Genomic DNA, 19,554 nt, shown 5'->3' on the forward strand with positions numbered 1-19,554 from the left:
TTTGGTTATTATTGTCTATAACTTTCGACTTCACGAAATGGAAATACGATGTCAAAACTTTTATGGCGTTGATGGAAAATAAGTAAACCCATAGCGGCTTTATGTCAAAACATGGGGAAGACTTATGTTCAGTTGTGGATCAACTGAAGATATTTGGATGAAACAACATGTAGGTATAATATTGCAAATATGATTAACTTTAACAAAATAAATAGGTTAGACAATACTATAGTTAAAATATAATATAAATAAATCTATGAAATTATTACGTAAAATATAAAAAAAATGCATAGAACAGATAACGAATGTTCGTTAACCTTTTCTTTTTTTATCATTTTTCGAAACGTTTACCGTAAACAAAAGAGTGTCATAAAAAGGTGATAAGTTAGGAAGTCATATCCCTACATATGTAATTAATATGTGCACAGTAAAAAACGTCGTATATTTTACTGAATTAGGTGTTATTTCGCGGAATTCCATATCACTGGTTAATTGATTAGAATTATTTTGCTACTGTGTGTATGTGTGCGACGGTCAAAACTCGAAGTCGGACTATCGCAACCATTACCAGAAGTTCCACAACCTTCCGTAGTAGCAATTAATCCTCGATTTCTATTTTATCTACGCATGTTTTGCGAAGACTCTAAACGAGGCAACATCATATATTTTTTACATTACAATACCCGTAACTTCACCTGTGTGACTAAAATATTTTGACTAAGGAGCCTATATTTATATTTTTGTAATTTTGTAATTTGTAATTATTTATATTTATAATAAGTTTACTATTGTAATCTTTTGGAGGAAACAATAAAGAGTATCTATCTATCTGTCTATCTATCTATATTTTGTCCATTTCAAATACCACGTATATATTATATATATACTAAATTTCATGATAATTGGTTAAGCCATTAAAGATGTTGTTAACAAATTTTTGTCAACAAATTTACTTTCGTATTTATAATATACATTATAAGAATGAAAAATCATTTGTATACATCGTTAGTCTAATTTCGACCACAAACCATAACGTAATCTGAAAAAATTTAATGTCAAGTGAAAGTAACGCGATGGTCCGTAGTAGTGACTCAGCTGACCCAATACCGTATCCGTCGACTAGAATGCAAACGAATACTAAGGCTGATCGCATATTGGCTTTTATAGCTCGAGGAAAAGGATAAATTGCGTAAAATTATATTGTAGTTGAAGCGTTTTATGCGTATATTGACGCTAGGCTATTTTATTCAATGTAAGAAGTTTCTTATTAGGGTTTTTATGGCAATATTATGCAACCATATCACTAATATTAAATCAATATTTACATATCCTTTTGCAATCAACAGAGTAATTAAGAGAGACTCGAGTTGATCCCGATAAATATTGTGATTATTAAAGCTGACTGAATTTACTGTTTTTCGTTACGGAGTAAGAAACTGCTTGTTGCAAAAAAACTCTACTTATAAACAAGGGATTCTGTATTCTAAATTCAAATATTTTCGCCTATAAAACTACTCGTGATTCATTAGTGCGTTGCATGTTTGGAGGGTAAAATATTTATTACTAGCTTCTGTCCGTGGCTTCACTAACTTTCATTCCGTATTTAACGCGTTTAAAGGTGAGTTCTTTAATAGAAATAAACATATTAATTTTACTCTGAACCAAGAGCATAAATGTAACTTTTCCCGTGTTTAACTTTTAAACTCATGATAATACCGTATAGATTCAACAGTTTAGACTTTGCATTTTGTAGTATTGTAGTAATGCACTATTGAAGGTAACAAAATAAAATGTTATCCAGTTCCTCTTATATATATATATATATATATATATATATATATATATATATATATATATATATATATATAATGAGTGATGCGAGTTATCGCTCACATAATAACGGTTAATGTGCGTTCAGCCTAAAACACGCATAGAGAGGTTCGATACTTTATATAACTTGGCGCTCGCTCGATTCGTATACCGTCCATTAGTTAGGACGTTTCTTCTTTTCTTACATTGATTTTCAATTAGCTATGCTATAATCTTTATTAATACAGTGGCCATTTTAATACCATCCTAATACCTTTTTATATAAATGTAATTAAAAGCGCCACTTACATTTATCTTCTTCCGTTCATCATATTCATCATTTACTGTTAACTGCTGAACATCGGCTTCTAAGGGGATTTTGCCAGTAGTTGTCATGTTTTTTTTTTATACAACTTAGAATGGCAAACAAGCTGATGGTCCACCTGATGGAAAGTGGTAACCGTCGCCTATAGACATGAGCAGTAGCATGGACATAACAGAGTATACTGTTTCGCCATGATACCCCCCATGCGTTGCCATTCCTGAGGACTCAGATGTTATTCCTCTGTACCCAGTAATTCACGTCATATCCCACCCTTCAAACCGAAACACAGACATGCAAACACAACGGCTTCACGCTAAAGTTTGGCAAGCGGGTTAGCAACCGCAGTTAAGCGTTGGTGATGTCTTAAAAGGGACACTGCTGCCCATCCTTGGACCATTAAGTTCCCTTAGTCGCCTCTTACGACACCATTGAGAATGGAAATGGTAGCCCATTCTATTTATACGTATTATTTTTTCATTGAGAGAGATTTATTTATATACTTTATCTTTTTTATAGTTTTAGCCTGTAAAAGCAATTCTAGAAGACTTCATAAAACTGCAGCTCACTTTAATAGGTTTTTATACGTTATCCACTACTAATTCCGGATTTTCCTTTATTCTGAAATCTTTAAATCAAGTCACGAACTTGTTATGGCGCTTTGATATAAATTCGCTTTGTAAAGTTCGCCAGAAAAGTTGTTTCAGGCTTCGAATTAAGAATAATTTGACATCTAACGTATTTAATTATTCCTCTGAGGGTTATCAGTCGTTCTATGTAACTTATAAATGTTTCTAAATCCTCTGCATAATGTATCAGTGTAATTATATTTAAAGATATAAAAGTTTTTGAAATGAAATTAAATTTGCTAGAATGTAGGTAGTTTTAGATGGAAGAGGTTTATATTTCCCATATACATTCTGCCTCTATGTCGGCGTGCAAATTATTAAAAATATGAGAAATTCACATATATTCTATACTAGTTGTTGCCCACGACTTCGTCCGCGATTTCCTCGTTTTTTGTAAAATAAGTAGCCTATGTCCTTTCTCACGGTTCAGTGGTTTTGATGTAACATACACATTTCCCTTCACTGCTTTGCTCCTATTGATTGTAGCGTGATGAAAAAATACTATAACCTGCCCAGGAATATGAAGAACAATTGTACCAAGTTTTTGTTTCTATAACGAACATACAGACAGACAGACAAAAATTTTACTGATTGCATTTTTGGCATCAGTATCGATCACTAATCACCCCCTGATAGTTATTTTGGAAATATATTTCATGTACAGAATTGACCTCTCTACAGATTTATTATAAGTATAGATTATATTTCTTTCCATTAGTCATATTGATCAATACATATATAATTAATTACAGTAAATAGAAAATAAAATCTAAAAGCAAATGTACCAATCACATCCCTAGTATAGGTTGTCAAGTACATTTGTTTTTTTTAGTAAGTTTCTTTTAAGAGAACAATAAAATGTGATGCCCTAATTGAGACTGATATTTCCCATCTGCATGGCGTGGCACTTCGAAAAACGTGCTCAGTTTTCCAAATCGGCAATGTGCTAACAAGCCTCTTCATGTTGTAAGCGTTACTTCCTATTGGGCAAAAGGACTTGATTACGTGGAGTTACTGTTTTCCGTAGGCAAACTGTTTAACTAGTTAATTTCTATGTATTACGCTATATATTGCTATTTATAGATGACAGCAGTCACTTTTTATCAAATTATATTCTACTAGCGGCCCGTCCCGGCGTCGCACGAGTGGACATTTTTACATTTAAAAAAATGGCCATTAAGGCTGCACACGCGACGGAAGCTTAAAAATGGAGTAACTTCTCCCGTTTTCCCAACATTTCCCTTCACCGTTCTGCTCCTATTGATCATAGCGTGATGAAAAGTATACTATAACCTGTCCAGGAGTACATATATATATATATATATCTGTCACGCCTGTCTCCCATTAGGGTAGGCAGAAACAATGGAACGCCAAATGCTTCGATTCAAACAAACCTCTTTCGCTTCTTCCACATTCATCAATCTTGTCATACACGCTCGTCGGTTACGGGTACTTTTAATTTGGCCCTTCTTCAGCACGTCGCCTATTTGGTCGACATACGTCCGTCTAGGGCGGCCCCTACCGACATCTCCATTCATTCTTGCTCGATAAATCTCTTTCGTAATTCTTCTTTCATCCATCCTCTCCAAATGACCAAACCAACGCAACATTTGTTATATGAAGAGTATGAAGAATAATTATAACAAATTTCGTTAAAATCCGTTGAGTAGTTTTTGTTTCTATAATAGATAGTTATTTTGGAAATATATTTCATGTACAGAATTGACCTCTCTACAGATTTATTATAAATATAGATTAAACTATAAATTTGTTTAAGTCGATAGTTATGATGATAAAAAATAGTCAAACAAGTGGCTGAATTAACATTTAGTAACCGTCGCATATAGATATGAGCAGTACCATGGACTTAACAGAGTGTACTGTTTTGCCCATGATACTCCCCATGTGTTGCCATTCCTGAGGACTTAGGTTTTATTCCTCTGTGCCCTGTAAATTCACGCCATGTCCTACCCTTTAAACCGAAACACAGCCATGCAAACACAACTGCATCACGGTTGAAACACGAGTGGGATAAAGGTACCCAAATAAACAACTTTTGTACAAAATCTCCCTCTGGTGACGTTACATAAAAAAACCGATTTCATTTGTGTCAAAACCAGTTAGTTTGATTTAAAAACTTAACTGCTAAACCTATTTTAATATAATTTCTATAGAAGTAATCTTTATAAACTGCTATCAGACAAAAAAAAATCGAATCAATTTGTAATTGACGGAATTATGAGGTAACAAATATAACAAAAAAAACCGAATTACAATAAAATACAACTTTTCTTTTTGAAGTGTTTTGAAACTATGTTAATGAAATTATGAGAAATAGCACACTGCTTATGACTTGAAATATTACCCAGTTTAATCCTAAAAAAGACTCGAACAATAGACAATATCGAGTATTTAGTAAGTATGGGATTAAGACTAGCACGGATACTTTTTGTGTGTGTATTACGCGATATAGCCGCCATTTTAGAACCGATGTTCATTATTCCTTTTTTATTGGAAAGGTTTACTCTCATGTTTATCCCGTGCTAATTGATTGAACAAGATTATATATGATTAATTTTGTGAAAATATAAAAAAATAAATATTTAATTATTTTATTGCCTACTCGATTACGTGGATTTACCCTTATAATCTTTACCATTTATTAAACTCATAATCCTTTTCAAAGCATATGCAATTGGGTAAAAATGATCAGAATTGTGGATTTTACGTAAGCATCTTTCAATAAGACCATACGGCACGCGAAGATGAAGTTCCCTGTGGATTAACGGTACGCAAAGTTAATCTTTTCTCACTTCTCTCATAAATCCTTCTATCTTCAGCTTTATATTGCATTAAGCGGGATCACACCAAAGTGTGACACCCTTTGGATTATCTGTCATTTATTTAATAAAAGTTTTTAATTTTCGAACGATTATTAAAATAGTTTGTTACTTGATAAGCATTATTTGGTTATATTTTAAGTATATCGATACAGGGGTCAATAACCTTTAGTTTTCGTAAGTTGACAACCCTACATGTAACCCGTGCTTCGCCGGCAGATGGCCAACACGGCCAAGCTCGATGATTTAATATCCGGAGGTCGAGGCGGTTAATTCTTCACACCTGCCAACGGATTGGTATGAACAGTAGCCCCCGCCCACGTTTCATTATGAACACAATTAAAACGGTGCCGCGCGTGTAAGGGCTGTACCATATTACAACAGGTGGTGTGCGTATTATTTAATAGCTATTAATAAAATTAATTTTAAAGTTCCTAATGACGTGTGGAGATTTTTTTTTTTATACAACTTAGAATGGCAAACAAGCTGACGGCCCACCTGATGGAAAGTGGTGACCGTCGCCTATAGACATGAGCAGTACCGTGGACATAACAGAGTATACTGTTTCGCCCATGATACCCCCATGCGTTGCCATTCCTGAGGACTCAGATGTTATTCCTCTGTAGCCAATAAATTTACGCCATATCCCACCCTTCAAACCGAAACACAGCCATGCAAACACAACTGCTTCACGGTTGAAATACGAATGGGACAGAGGTACCCAAGCAATTGACTTTTGTACAAAGTCTGCTTCTGGTAAATTTGAATGGTTGTTTATTTTAGCAGTTGTACTATTGAAATAAATGCTTTTTTGTCTATACTTTTGTTTGTACGTTTGGATGAAACATTAACATATTAGATATTTTTACCCTAATTCAAAGCACTGCTAGTGTTACAAATATATGCTTAACATATAATTAATCGCTTTAATGGCTTTGTTTTTTTTTTTACAATATAAATTAATATATGTGTAGGGTTATTTATACATCAGCTCACGCTAACAAAGCCGTGAGTTTCAGACAGTAAAGTTATACATACATATAGCTCTTACTAATCTCTACTAATATATATATATAACTATTAAATATATCTATTGCCTATCATTCTTCTGATAGCAAAATATTTATGTTCGCTACTCTACTCACTATAATTATTTTATACTAGCACTCTAGAACGGCTTCCCACGGGTAAATAGAAATTTCGAAAATAATATATAGTCTGTATTACCCGCTGTTAATGCAATTTTCTATAAGTGAAAGAATTTTTATAATGGAATATATGGAATTGTTTTTGAGTTTATCCATTACGAACAAACTTTCCTGAGTCCTCAGGAATGGCAACGCATGGGGGGTATCATGGGCGAAACAGTATACTCTGTTATGTCCATGGTACAGCTCATGTCTATAGGCGATGGTTACCACTTTCCATCAGGTGGACCGTCAGCTTGTTTGCCATTCTATGTTGTATAAAAAAAAACAATCGAATCATTTCCTCTATATAACATTTGTATAAATTGCTCTATTGCGCTCGTTGTGTCTGCCCGTTCTCCGCACGTTATAATATGAACAGTTCCTTACTCCCGCGTTACTAATGAACAAACTTTTATGAGTATTTCCTAAAGGGATTACTGTTGAGTGATTTTAATTGTAGTTATAAAAAATAATGTTAATAAGATTGTAATAATTGTAACACATGTTTTCATGTATAATGTGAATGTGTGTGAATGTGAAAAAGACTCTATTTTCCGCGCTTAGCCTCTCATTTGGGCCGTTGTGCGTATGAGTCGTGGCTAGTACAGCCAACCTAGCTCCGCCCAGAAGCGCAGAAGCTTCCTGGGTTCTTCACAGGCCTTACGGAGCGACATCACCGTTCCGAGGATTTCTAAACGTTGATGGGCCACAGCCTCACGTTCCAGGATTACGTGAGCAGCCATTTTCATGTATATTTTTAAGCACCTTTTAGAAGGAGAAGATTCTCAATTCGTCTATTTTATTTATTATATATATAGTATATAACTGTTTCATATTATCTATTTTTTATTTTACTATAATTTTTTGACAATCCTAATGGTGGACGGTTTAATGAAATGCCTCGTCATCGGTTGTACTAATACTCGTAACTAATCTAAGACCTCAGGAATGGCAACGCATGGGGGGTATCATGGGTGAAACAGTATACTCTGTTATGTCCATGGTATTGCTCATGTCATAAAAAAAACTCACCTGCCAAGCGCGGCAGCTACTGGCACAATCCCCCATGGGCCTATGTTCAGCTGTGGACAGTTAACATCTGATGTCATCAATATAAATTTAACACTAGTTACTATAAGTGATTTTGTTCACCGAATATCTTTATCAAACTATCACGTTATAATACTACCTAGGAGCACGCGAATTTGTAAATATAAAAATATGGCATCACAACTGAACGATTGAATGGATCTGAATGTAATTTGATACACATATGAACCATAAGCTGGATTACCATATAGAATACTTTCTGTGCCACCTCACGAGAGCACAATCGCGTATTACAAGTATTTAATAATTTCCTTCCTTTTTCTTTCATACATACTTTATGTTTAGCGAAGAAAGACTTTGTACAAAATTCGTATATCCTATCGATGCTTCTGCCATAAAGTGGTTGTGTTTTGGTTTGAGAGTGCAATATGGCTGTGAAATTATAAGAAACAGAAGCGTAATACCTTAGTCTCTAGAATGATAACTTAAAAGAGTTCATGGTACTGTTCACATAGTATTATAGTTATCACTGCCCATTGGGTGTATCATCAGCTGATTTGCTACATCTTTAAGTATCAGATTAGATACTGTTACAGGAAAAGCATTTAGTAACTTAAAATTGTTAGTGATACCCACGGCCACCTTTTAATATCGCGTTGCTTGCAATCAACAGGGTATTTATCCTCACTCGTTAGAACCTAAATGATCGCGTATAGCGCGGTTTCAGAGAAGTTTTTTCCCGCGAATGCCCAGACAACAGAATTGATATATAAGAGATTTTCCCTAGAAACTACACTATGGGGTTTTTCAAAAAGGATGTATTATGATTTCTTTAAGGTTGGGAACGCGCACGCGATATCCCTAAGTGGCAGACCTCCATAGGCAATAGTAACGTTTACCATCAGACGGGCTGTATGATTCTTTGCCCTCTTTGTAGTATAAAAAAAAAACTTTCCATGAAAAGAAGGTGACATAATGAACTAACGTCATACTGTTCTGATAAAAATACTTGTTCCCAATTAAACTTGCCGGATAGGGCGTTATTACAAGAAAAACCAGTACCGGACTCGAGCATCGACGCTCAATGCACGTTCCATTTATAGCAATAGGCAATAGTCAGGTCACAGACAGAAATACTTTGACCTATATTACAATCTTTTCCTGACATTCTATTGAATGACATAACTGACTGAAGATGGGATTGTTTTCTAATGGAATCTTCGCTTTGTTTTTCATTGTATTTTTGTAATGTACATTTATTCCCTTTTGATTTTGACGCAACATCTTTTACGTCTAAACCGATAATTCTTTTTATCGACAGGATCTTTACATTAATGAATTTATTACCAAAAATATCACAATCAATAAATATGATAAACGGCATTTGATTGATATGCCACCATGTTGCAAATTGCAGATGATAAATCTGATTTTATTTTGTGCCAGAATACAGAGCAAAATTGTATAAAAACAATAAGCTGTATGTGATAATGCTTTAGATTAGCATATTTTGTACTAGTGTACAGTGATCTCAGTCATTTATTTATGGATTTTTTAGGAATTTATTATGTTTGGGAGCACTCAAACTTTTTCATTCATATCAAACATTCTTTAGACAGCCATGTTAGCTAAATAGAGCTAATAGAAGGATTGTTAGTAATAAGGAGATTAGTCCCCATTGCTAATAATATACCCTATCAGGTCGACCTCCACGCGGTTTCCCTTGGAAACTATCGTGACTAATTTGTCATTGAATTCGTCACAATGGGCCTCATCTTCACCTATCACCACTCACTGGTACCCCGCCAGTATATTCTGATAACGCAGGCGGGGTTACCATGCCATTTTCACCCATAAAAATAAAAAAAATGATAGCTAGATGAGTATTTTCTTACAAACACTTAGCTAAAACAATCTATTTTGCATTCTCGTGTCAATGTATGTATTTCTGTCATAGATTCGCCAGTATTCTAGTAGTTAATTAGTTATTCTTGTTGATATTGTGTTTCCTATAATTTCAATACAGAAAAATAGTGCGCTTTGTTTTGTTTTAAAAATACACTCAATGTTGAATATAGGACAGATATAAGTTGTCTTGTCTAAGCATAAAACAATAAAACAGACTTCAAACTAGTCTATACGTGACTTTTAATAAAAATAGTTGGTATTTTAGAAAAAAAAACTACGTTGACATAAGCAAACAAAACGGTGTCATAGCGCAAAAAATTACCCAATCTACATAAATTGATATTCAGCTTTAGCCTATAAACATTATACCTAACAAATATTTGCAGTAAACAGAAAATACAATCTAGTAAGTTTTGTTCACGCAAACAGCGTAAAAACATTATGGTGTTGTATCATATTGAAGCAAATTGAACCGTATCCTATGATTATAAAGATCAATATTCTAGACGTTGTGACAAACGAGACCCAGTCGACCTTAGCCTATTACGTAACAGCCTGCTCAGAGGCTTGCATTGTAACGTGTTTTGATTGAATGCAGCAGTGACGGAACTGATTTTGCTGCGCCATTAAATACAGGTGGGTACTTTACTGATAATAATAACATGTATAGGAATATAAAATGTGTGAGTGAGATATTGTTGAGAATAGCAGAGTGCAATAATAAAACATATATGTATGTATTTGCGATATAAAATAATAAGTTTAGTGAAAAAACATAAGATATGTTTTACGAAAATCTGACACAGAACAAACTTAAAAATAAGATATTATTCTAAAAAACCTGTGTCAACAGCCAGTATTAAGACACCAACAAATACTACGTATAATTAGGCGTTCGATAAAAACAAAGTTTTAGTTTAATGAATGATTAGCTGCCTTTTGTATCACTTCTTATTAATATTTACTGTATTTATTATTTTTTTTTGCTTGGTGCAATAAAGTTTTGAAATAAAATAATAAATAACGAGTTTTAAATTAACAATGTGAATAATTTAAGGTTTACTGTACGGAAAACAAAACCGTTTCGATGAAACAATTTTTTTTTGGCACCAACACGGATGTACAATTACAAACAAGTATATTTTGCCTTGCAAAATAAACCAAGACTTTGTTTTTAGACACAATAGATGGAAATGTTTTGAATTTATATAATGACTATTTAAAAATACTTAAATCTAAGTATACTTGAATAAAATATTGCTTTCTCTCTTTCTTTTTATATCAATTATTTCTTTTGCAACATGTCAGACAATATTATTTAAAACTATTTCAAATCGATGCCATTTGTATTTGCTATAATAAAATGTTGTGGCAAACGAATAGATAGATAAATTTGTAACAGAAGGGTTTCTTTATGCTGTTTTGGTACGGAACCGTAAAAAGAAATATTATGTTAGACATGAGTTCTAAACTCCTTGTAAAATTCACTATCAGTAATTATAGCAATGGCAAAAATAAATGGCAACCTTTTAATACTATTGACAATAATTTAAGGTGTGCATCTGTTGAATAGCCAACCCCTCCCCCTCCCCTTGGGGAGTTTGGCCAGTAGTTGCTACAGTTGGCAAACGGATTGGCAACCGCAACTACGCTTTGGAGATGGTTAAAGAGGGACGTTGGTGCCCATCCCTAGCCCGCCCTTAGTCGCCTCTTACAACACCAACGGGAAAGGAAGGGATGGCTTATTCTTTGCCGGGACCGCACCGAACTAAAATATTATATATGTCAAAAAAGTTCACGCGATTAATAATAATAATATTTTGGATATGGTAGTATTTTATAAAGAGATACTTCTGTCATATACCTCATGTATCAGTATGTCTATAACAAGCCAATACGGGTCTTTTGCTGTCAAAGTATATTTTTAAGGAAAATCAACAAATACGTAATCATACGCTAATAGGCATAATCAGCGTGTCACACGTTGACTCATAAACTAGTCAATAAACATACGTGCGTAAGGTATTAGAAATCAATTTGGTGATTCATTGAAAAAATATCAGTATTAATAGCTAAATTAAAATAATAATAATAATATGCAAATCAATGAATCATGAACGAATAAAAAGTGTAAAAATGAATAAGGCGTATGAATGTGGATTTTTGTTTGGGTAACATGGAACTGCAAACTCAAGTTTTTTTTTTATACAACTTAGAATGGCAAACAAGCTGACGGCCCACCTGATGGAAAGTGGTAACAGTCGCCTATAGACATGAGCAGTACCATGGACATAACAGAGTATACTGTTTCGTTCATGATACCCCCCACGCGTTGCTATTCCTGAGGACTCAGGTGTTATACCTCCGTACCCAGTAAATTCATGCCATATCCCATCCTTCAAACCGAAACACAGACATGCAAACACAACTGCTTTATGGTTGATTGCTTCATGTATTGCCATTCTTGAGGACTATGGTGTTATGTCTCCATACCTTGTAACTTTACCATATCCCACCCTTTCATACCGAAACACAGCTATGCAAGGACAGATGCTTTACATCAGATGTGATCTAACATAACAAGCAAATAATTTTAAAGGGCTCGGAGTTTCGAGTTCCCTACCATAAGATCCCAGGCATGACGTCATTAATTGTGAAATGTATGTGATTGAAAAATATCACGTGACTTTTTACCACCAGAAGAATCCAATATTCTTCTCTCTATTCTCCTTTAATTAAAGGTTGTCTGTAAGAGATTCCCATAGCGATAAAACTGTCTTTTGTAACTTAACTAACTTAATAATATATATTTTAATCTGTACGTTACGCTACTGTGTTTCACATGAATTTTTCTAAATGTCATTGTATATTCTTATGTTTTTGGTGCAATAAAGAGTTAAATAAATAAATATCGGAGCTGTACTGATATTTATCCACGCCTACAGTTTTACGGAACCCTAAAACTGAACTGTTTAATAGAGCCTCTTCTTTTGTCAAACCATACAATAAACATAGATTAGCAAGAACATGTACGGTACGTTAATGCACATATTTGACATATGAGTAATGTAATAAGACAAAAGGAAGATAAAAGCGTCCTTTGTAAGCATAAATAGATGGTAGAACTTAAGTGGCACTCCGTCTAAGTAAAACAAAGGTTTTGATAGGAACCCGCTAAAAATACTGGGCACTACTTGTTTAATCTACTTGTAAAAAAAGGTTAATTATAAACTTTTGTTCACGACTACATGATTGTTGGCACTTACTGGAACTATGTACAATTATTGAAATTATTAGAAAAACAAATTGTTACTCTTCTAGAGGCGCTCTTCTCTAGTGATTTGTACGGTTCCAGAGTCAGGTACCACGGGTACGCCACCCTAGCTTCTTGAGCTACTGCAGTTTTTTACTAGTATCCACTCTGCAATTGCCGTGTCCACCTTTACTTTTTTCCCATAAATCCTTCATTCCTTTTTTACTAATTTTCTTTACTCACTTTCTCCTTTTTCTTCAATCTTTTCCTCTATACGGTAGGTAATGGATACTACCAGCAAATGCGTGAATGAAGGTTGACTTTAGGCAGGTGGCCAGTTATAAAACCAAAAGCAAAAATCTTGTATAATATGAATAAAATCATATTAGGACGAGCCCATAATTGGAATAATAATAAGACGATATTGATGATTCATTAAATAAAACGTTCTTTATTTTAAAATATTATTAATTTATTCGTCTATTTCTTTTATGTAAAGCAATTTTTATGATCTTTTTTAGTAGAAGGGTAACTACTCACATATTAGTACTTATAGTGTAACAACTTCACTTAAATACAATTTATCTTAAGTAGAGCTGTCTTCATAAATACATTTAGGAAATATGAAAATAGAAAAAGTAAATAAATTAGATCAATGCTTTGAATACGATTTATTGCAACTGTGAATTGTGTTCATGACATTGGATAATAAAATTCACCAACGTTCTCTGTGTTTTTTGTGTAAATTCGCCCCAGATTTAAAGAAATCAGTCGTGCGCAATCAATGACGGGCTTTGAGTAAAATTATTGAATAATTTTTATCAATGCCCAATACTTATAGCTATATCAAGTAGTATTGTAGCCATTTTAATGTAAAATTATTTCATATCAAAAATACAATGTAACTTTAGGCTCGGCAATTATATTCATATATTAGTGACAATAATGGTTATTTCATATTGAATATATCTAAATGGTGATTATAGTAAATAAATTGAATTCTGACCTTTTTTAGTATATCTATAATTTGATATGGAACTATTCTGTAAGCAAACTCTTAAATTCTGTTAATAATAATTGACAAAATTGTATATGTATAAAAAATCTAATATTATTGTAAACTTTTTTCTTGAATCGATTAAAAAATGCAAGTTAAAAATATTTCACTGAAATCAGGCTCAGTTTGGAAATGACATAAATTTATATATTCGTGGTGATATACTTATCACCACAGTTTAACATTAAGGACTTTTACTACGTATAACTTGGGCGGCGGTAGTCATTAACCATCAGGTGAGCCGCATGCTCGTTTGCCCCCTGTGTTGTAAAAAAAAAAAAAAACTTGCAAAACATTTTAACAATATTATTTGTGGGAGCTGGTGCTAGTACTAGTTGTTGAACCTGTATTACAAGTCACCAGAATCTTCATAATCATTGGTTTATAATTAAAAATTCAAGAGCACATAGATGGTTAAAATAAAAAAAAATCTTAAAAAACTTGTTTTTTTTTTATACAACTTAGAATGGCAAACAAGCTGATGGCCCACCTGACGGAAAGTGATAACCGTCGCCTATAGACATGAGCAGTACCATGGACATAACAGAGTACTCGTATACTGTTTCGCCCATGATACCCCCCATGCGTTGCCATTCCTGAGGACTCAGGTATTATTCCTCTGTACCCAGTAAATTCACGCCATATCCCACCGTTCAAACCGAAACACAGCCATGCAAACACAGCTGCTTCACGGTTGAAACACAGGTTGTTGTTCTAGATATTTGTATTAAATTTGGAACTTTAGTCTTAAACCGACATCAGGTATACAATTAATTAGGTCATTGAGGCATCATTCCTGTACATTGTTATTGTATGTTAATCATAGTTTCCTTTCAAAGCGTTCATTATTAGCCGCGACGCCGATTCACAAACTCAAATTCAATTGAACGATTGTTTGCGAGTATATTATTGTTATATGTCACATTTGATGTACAACCCTGTAACAATGTTTATTCAATAATATAGCATTTTGTCAATTTTGCCAAGAGAAGTGCTGACTTGGCGTGGCGCATCATAATTATGGTGAGTTGACAGACTATATTTTATATTGTAACTTTATATCCTGTGGTACTTACATAGAATGGGCTACATCTTGTTTCCCGTAGGTGTCGTAAGAGGCGACTAAGGTAACTTAATAAGGGATGAGCATCAGAGTCCTTCTTAAAACATCACCATAAGTCTAACTGCGATTGCCAATCCGCCTACCAAGCGTGGCAACTACTGGTAAACCTCCCCTAATGAAGGGAGGCCTATGTTCAACAATGGATAGTTGACAGCTAATACGATGATAATGACGTTTTGTAACCCACGTTATTACTGCTGTCTCTCGTTATTAAAAAGTTAATCAGAACTTGGGTATATAAAATAGTGTTTAAAATAGAAATATAACATATTATTTCTAAGTAATATTAATTTAATTTTGTTTTGTTTGTTTAAATATTGTCACAATATTGTACATCGCTCTACCCGTTGACATTGATGCTCCTTTCCACTTTGGGTTTGCTGGAAAAAAAACTCTGTTAGAGTTAAGCTCGCCTTTGTACATTTAATTACCTCTGTCATATTCTTATAATCGGTGTATATAATTAAGAATTAAATAAATTAAATAAATAAATATTAAAACCAACGCCTTAAATGTCAGAAATTTAAATTGACATACAAACTTTTTTGATATTTATGTAATACAAAAAAGTAGTAAATACAAACCTGATAGTAGTACCTCTATCTCTGACTTACATACACCAATATATATATATATATATATATATATATATATATATATATATATATATATATATATATATATATATATATATATATTGGTGTATGTGTATCTTAAGGATACTTGCTTGCGATACCAAGATATATAACATGCGCATTGTTCACTCATAACCTTTTCACACCTATAGTCTCTTGAGTAAACCTTGCGGCAGAGAGCTTATTCATAATTTCTTTCCTCTTTACCAGAACAAGATTTTGTATAAAAATTATGTATTTTTTTATACTGCTGACGTAGCAAACAATCATACGACCCACCTGATGGTAAGCAGTTATTATAGCATATAAACGCCTGCAATACCAGGAGCATTACTAGCGCGTTGCCGACAAGAGAAATCTCTTTACTCCATCCTAATAGGGGGGAGGGATTGTTAGTAATGCGGGCTACTAGTCCCATTGCTAGCAATATACTCTGTCAGGTCGACCTCCACGCGGTTTCCCCTAGAAACCATCGTGCTGAATTCCAGATGTATTCATCACGATGGGCTAACTGACCTGCTATTTCATTCTCACCTATCATCTCTCACTGGTGCCTTGCCAGCGTATACCGTTAAAGCAACTATTCCATTATCATCCATTAAGAAAAAAAACATATGCTGTCCATAAGTTGTATACTTCGTTGGTTCTCCTTACTATTGAATATGCATACGCAGGTGTTCATAGGCTACGGTAACCACTTACCATCAGGTAGGCCGTATGCTTGTTTGCCACCTCAGTGGTATAAAAAAAAACTAGTAGATAAAAAAATATCATGTACACTATTAATCATCAGCTTGTTTAATATTTTTAAATCCCGACACAAAAAGAGGGATATTGTAAATTTGACGTCTCTATGTAGATACGTCATCATCATTAAAGGTCATTTCAAATTCAGTTAAAGGCTAATAGCCTTTAACTGTCCACTGCTAAACATAAGCCTCCCCCTTGGGGGGTTTTGCCAGTTGCCACGCTTGCCAGGCGGATTGTCAACCGCAATTAGACTTTGAAGATGTTTTAAGAGGGACGCTGCTGCCATTCCCTTGCCCTCCCTTAGTAGCTTCTTATGAAACCCACGAGAAAGGAAGGAGTGGTCTATTTTATACCAGGACCACACCATAAAAATAATACCGAGGTTTTCCTAAGAGACTACAGCATGGGGTTCCTCAAAAGGGGAGTAAAGAGGTTTCTTTAGGGTCGGCAACGCACGCGTAATACCTCTGGTATTGCAGGTGTTCATAGGCTACGGTAACCACTTCCCATCAGGTGGGCCGTACGCTTGTTTGGCACCTCAGTGGTATAAAAAAAATACTATACACACTAATAATCAGCAGCTTGTTTAATTTATTAACCCCTGAAACAAAAAGAGTCATGTTGTAAGTTTGACGTATCTATATATCTACATAGACACGTCAAACTTACAACCTCCCTCTACAATGTCGTAGACACACATGTGTATCTATAGCGTCGTAGCTCCTAAACGCATAGTCCGATTATGATGCGTTTTTTTTGTTTGTTTGAAAGCTTACATGATTGAGATGATTCTTAGTTACAATTTTTAAAGAACTGTTCATGTATTTTAATGTCATCAGCTCTTTTTATATGTTTATTTGTGTCGGAGCATTATTAAATTTTTAATAAATTTGTAGAGTTATTCTTTAGGTATATAAAAAAATGTATGTAAAAAGAAATTTCTTTACAGCTACGCTGTAATATACAATCCAGACTCTGTATTAGCTATATTCAAATTCATAAACTTTAAGGTCTAAAAGTTAAGGTAGTAAACTTACCCATAACACCCGACCTTAGTATTATAAAGAAAAATTACATCTCTCAAATATTTCAGCTCTACTCTATAACTTTGAATATCTATCTTCAATAAGCCAATACCTCGTACATCCCAAACATAACCCTATATTGATTTTCTTGAACCGGCGACCGATAATGACATTAAACTGAACTCCTGTGTACCGACCTCTCAAGTGTCAGAGTCTGTCGATTCGACTAAATCCGACAACGATTCAATTACAATGAAGGTACATTGAGTACATAGAACTCAGAGTGTATCGACCTGACAGCTCATAATTACACAAAAGGGGGTCATGCATTATGCAAGCTCCTATGGCATTCGCAGGTAATGACTGCTCTTTAACTTCTTTATTCTGCATCAGCGCGAATTACCTAGTAATATTTGCACACACCAAGGTGAATGTTCATAATGACAATAGCCTACGAGGTACCAATGTATCAAATAAATATTTTTCCCAAAGAAACAAAAGACGAAACATAACAAATAAATTGAGCTTTTTTATAATTTATTTATTTATTAACTCTTTATTGCATCATTTAAACTTGCTGTTAGGTATGGTCATGCATAGCTCAAAGAATCGACAACCGATGGGGATGAAAGGCTCTTGAATGCGACTTCGTATGGACAAACGCAGTGAAGGATGACCCACTAGAGGGAGTGACGATTTCAAATGCATTGCAAGGAGTCAGTGGATGCAGGTGGTGGCCTGTTCCTCGTGGCAGTCAGTGGAGGGAGGTCTATGTTGAGCAATAGATAGATAATGGCTAAAATAATGATGATAGGTAGATGTAGTTTGATGCACAAACTACATCTACTCGTAGATGGAGCATCGTGAGGCAAAAAAAAAAAAACATAAAAACGATCAAGCGAATTCAAATATTTAATCTTGTGTACAGAATTCTTAAATACGAGTATTAATAGTGACATAGTACAAATAAATATAAATGAACAAAAGATTTGTGTAATTAAATTAATAATTATTTATACAATTTTAAAAGTACACCAATATTATTAATTTTTACCTGTTTATAATTAAAAGTTCTATTTCTAAAAGTAGATTGTGGCGATATTAATATTTACACATATATTATTATGTATTCATGTAAGTAGTAAGTCAGTTAATATTTACCTACACAATCTGTCAACCTCTCTGACAAGCCAACTTTTGGAATCGTCCTTATGTCATTATACATAACTAATTATCCTTAAAAGTTGTTCGGGTTATGTTTGTTAATGAAGGAACATTCCAGAAATATCACATATTAAAATAAACTGTAAAATTTACACCGCAATGAATTAAATTTATCTTAATCAAATCTTAAACATAATCATAATTAAAAATTATAATATTTTTTTTATATTTCAATAGTTATTATCACTGTTATTATTTATTTTATTAATTTAAAAATTATAATGTAAATATTCACTTGAGGGTTTTGCCAGTAATTGCCACGCTTGGCAGGCGGGGGTTGGCAACCGCAGTAAGGCTTTGGAGATGTTTTAAGGGTTACACTGCTGCCCGTCCCTCGCCCTCTCTTACTCGTAGTCGCCTCTTACGATACCTACGGGAAAGGAATGAGTGGCTTATTTTATACTGGGACCACATGGCAAAAAATAGGCCGCCCCTTTCTTTTTAATATAAAATTTTTATTAATATGTACTACAAATGTAAAAGAGAATTACTTACTTCTTGAAGTCACAACAGCTTATAAAATTTGGTATGCACTCTTAGTATTGTGGATGGAAAAGGACATAAGCTACTTTTTACCCCGGTCAAATAAAATACCCCTGCCACGCCAACAATCTCGCAGGTCAAAACTAGTTCTAGATTAAGGAATAACTAAAATACGTAAAGGTCTATGTATGTAGGTGCGACCCTTCCGCTGTTTGCTCGAACCTTCCACACTTCATCTAATTTGCGATTGGTTGCC

General features: G+C 34.0%; 1 protein-coding gene across 4 annotated transcripts in view; it reads left to right on the top strand.

Moving 5' to 3' along the window:
- LOC113518800 (chaoptin) overlaps nucleotides 1-19,554 on the top strand; it is an 81,114-nt gene that overhangs the window by 6,003 nt on the left and 55,557 nt on the right. Inside the window, exon 1 of one of the 4 annotated variants that reach the window (XM_052898504.1) lies at nucleotides 14,984-15,081. The exons of the other annotated variants lie outside the window; for them this stretch is intronic. The gene's annotated coding sequence lies outside the window, so the exon portion shown is untranslated. Of the gene's footprint in view, nucleotides 1-14,983; nucleotides 15,082-19,554 lie in introns of those variants that run through there. 4 annotated transcript variants of the gene reach the window in all.

This window comes from Galleria mellonella, unplaced genomic scaffold (genome assembly GCF_026898425.1).
Source record: "Galleria mellonella isolate WM207_F2 unplaced genomic scaffold, CSIRO_AGI_GalMel_v1 utg44, whole genome shotgun sequence".
Lineage (NCBI taxonomy): Eukaryota > Metazoa > Arthropoda > Insecta > Lepidoptera > Pyralidae > Galleria > Galleria mellonella.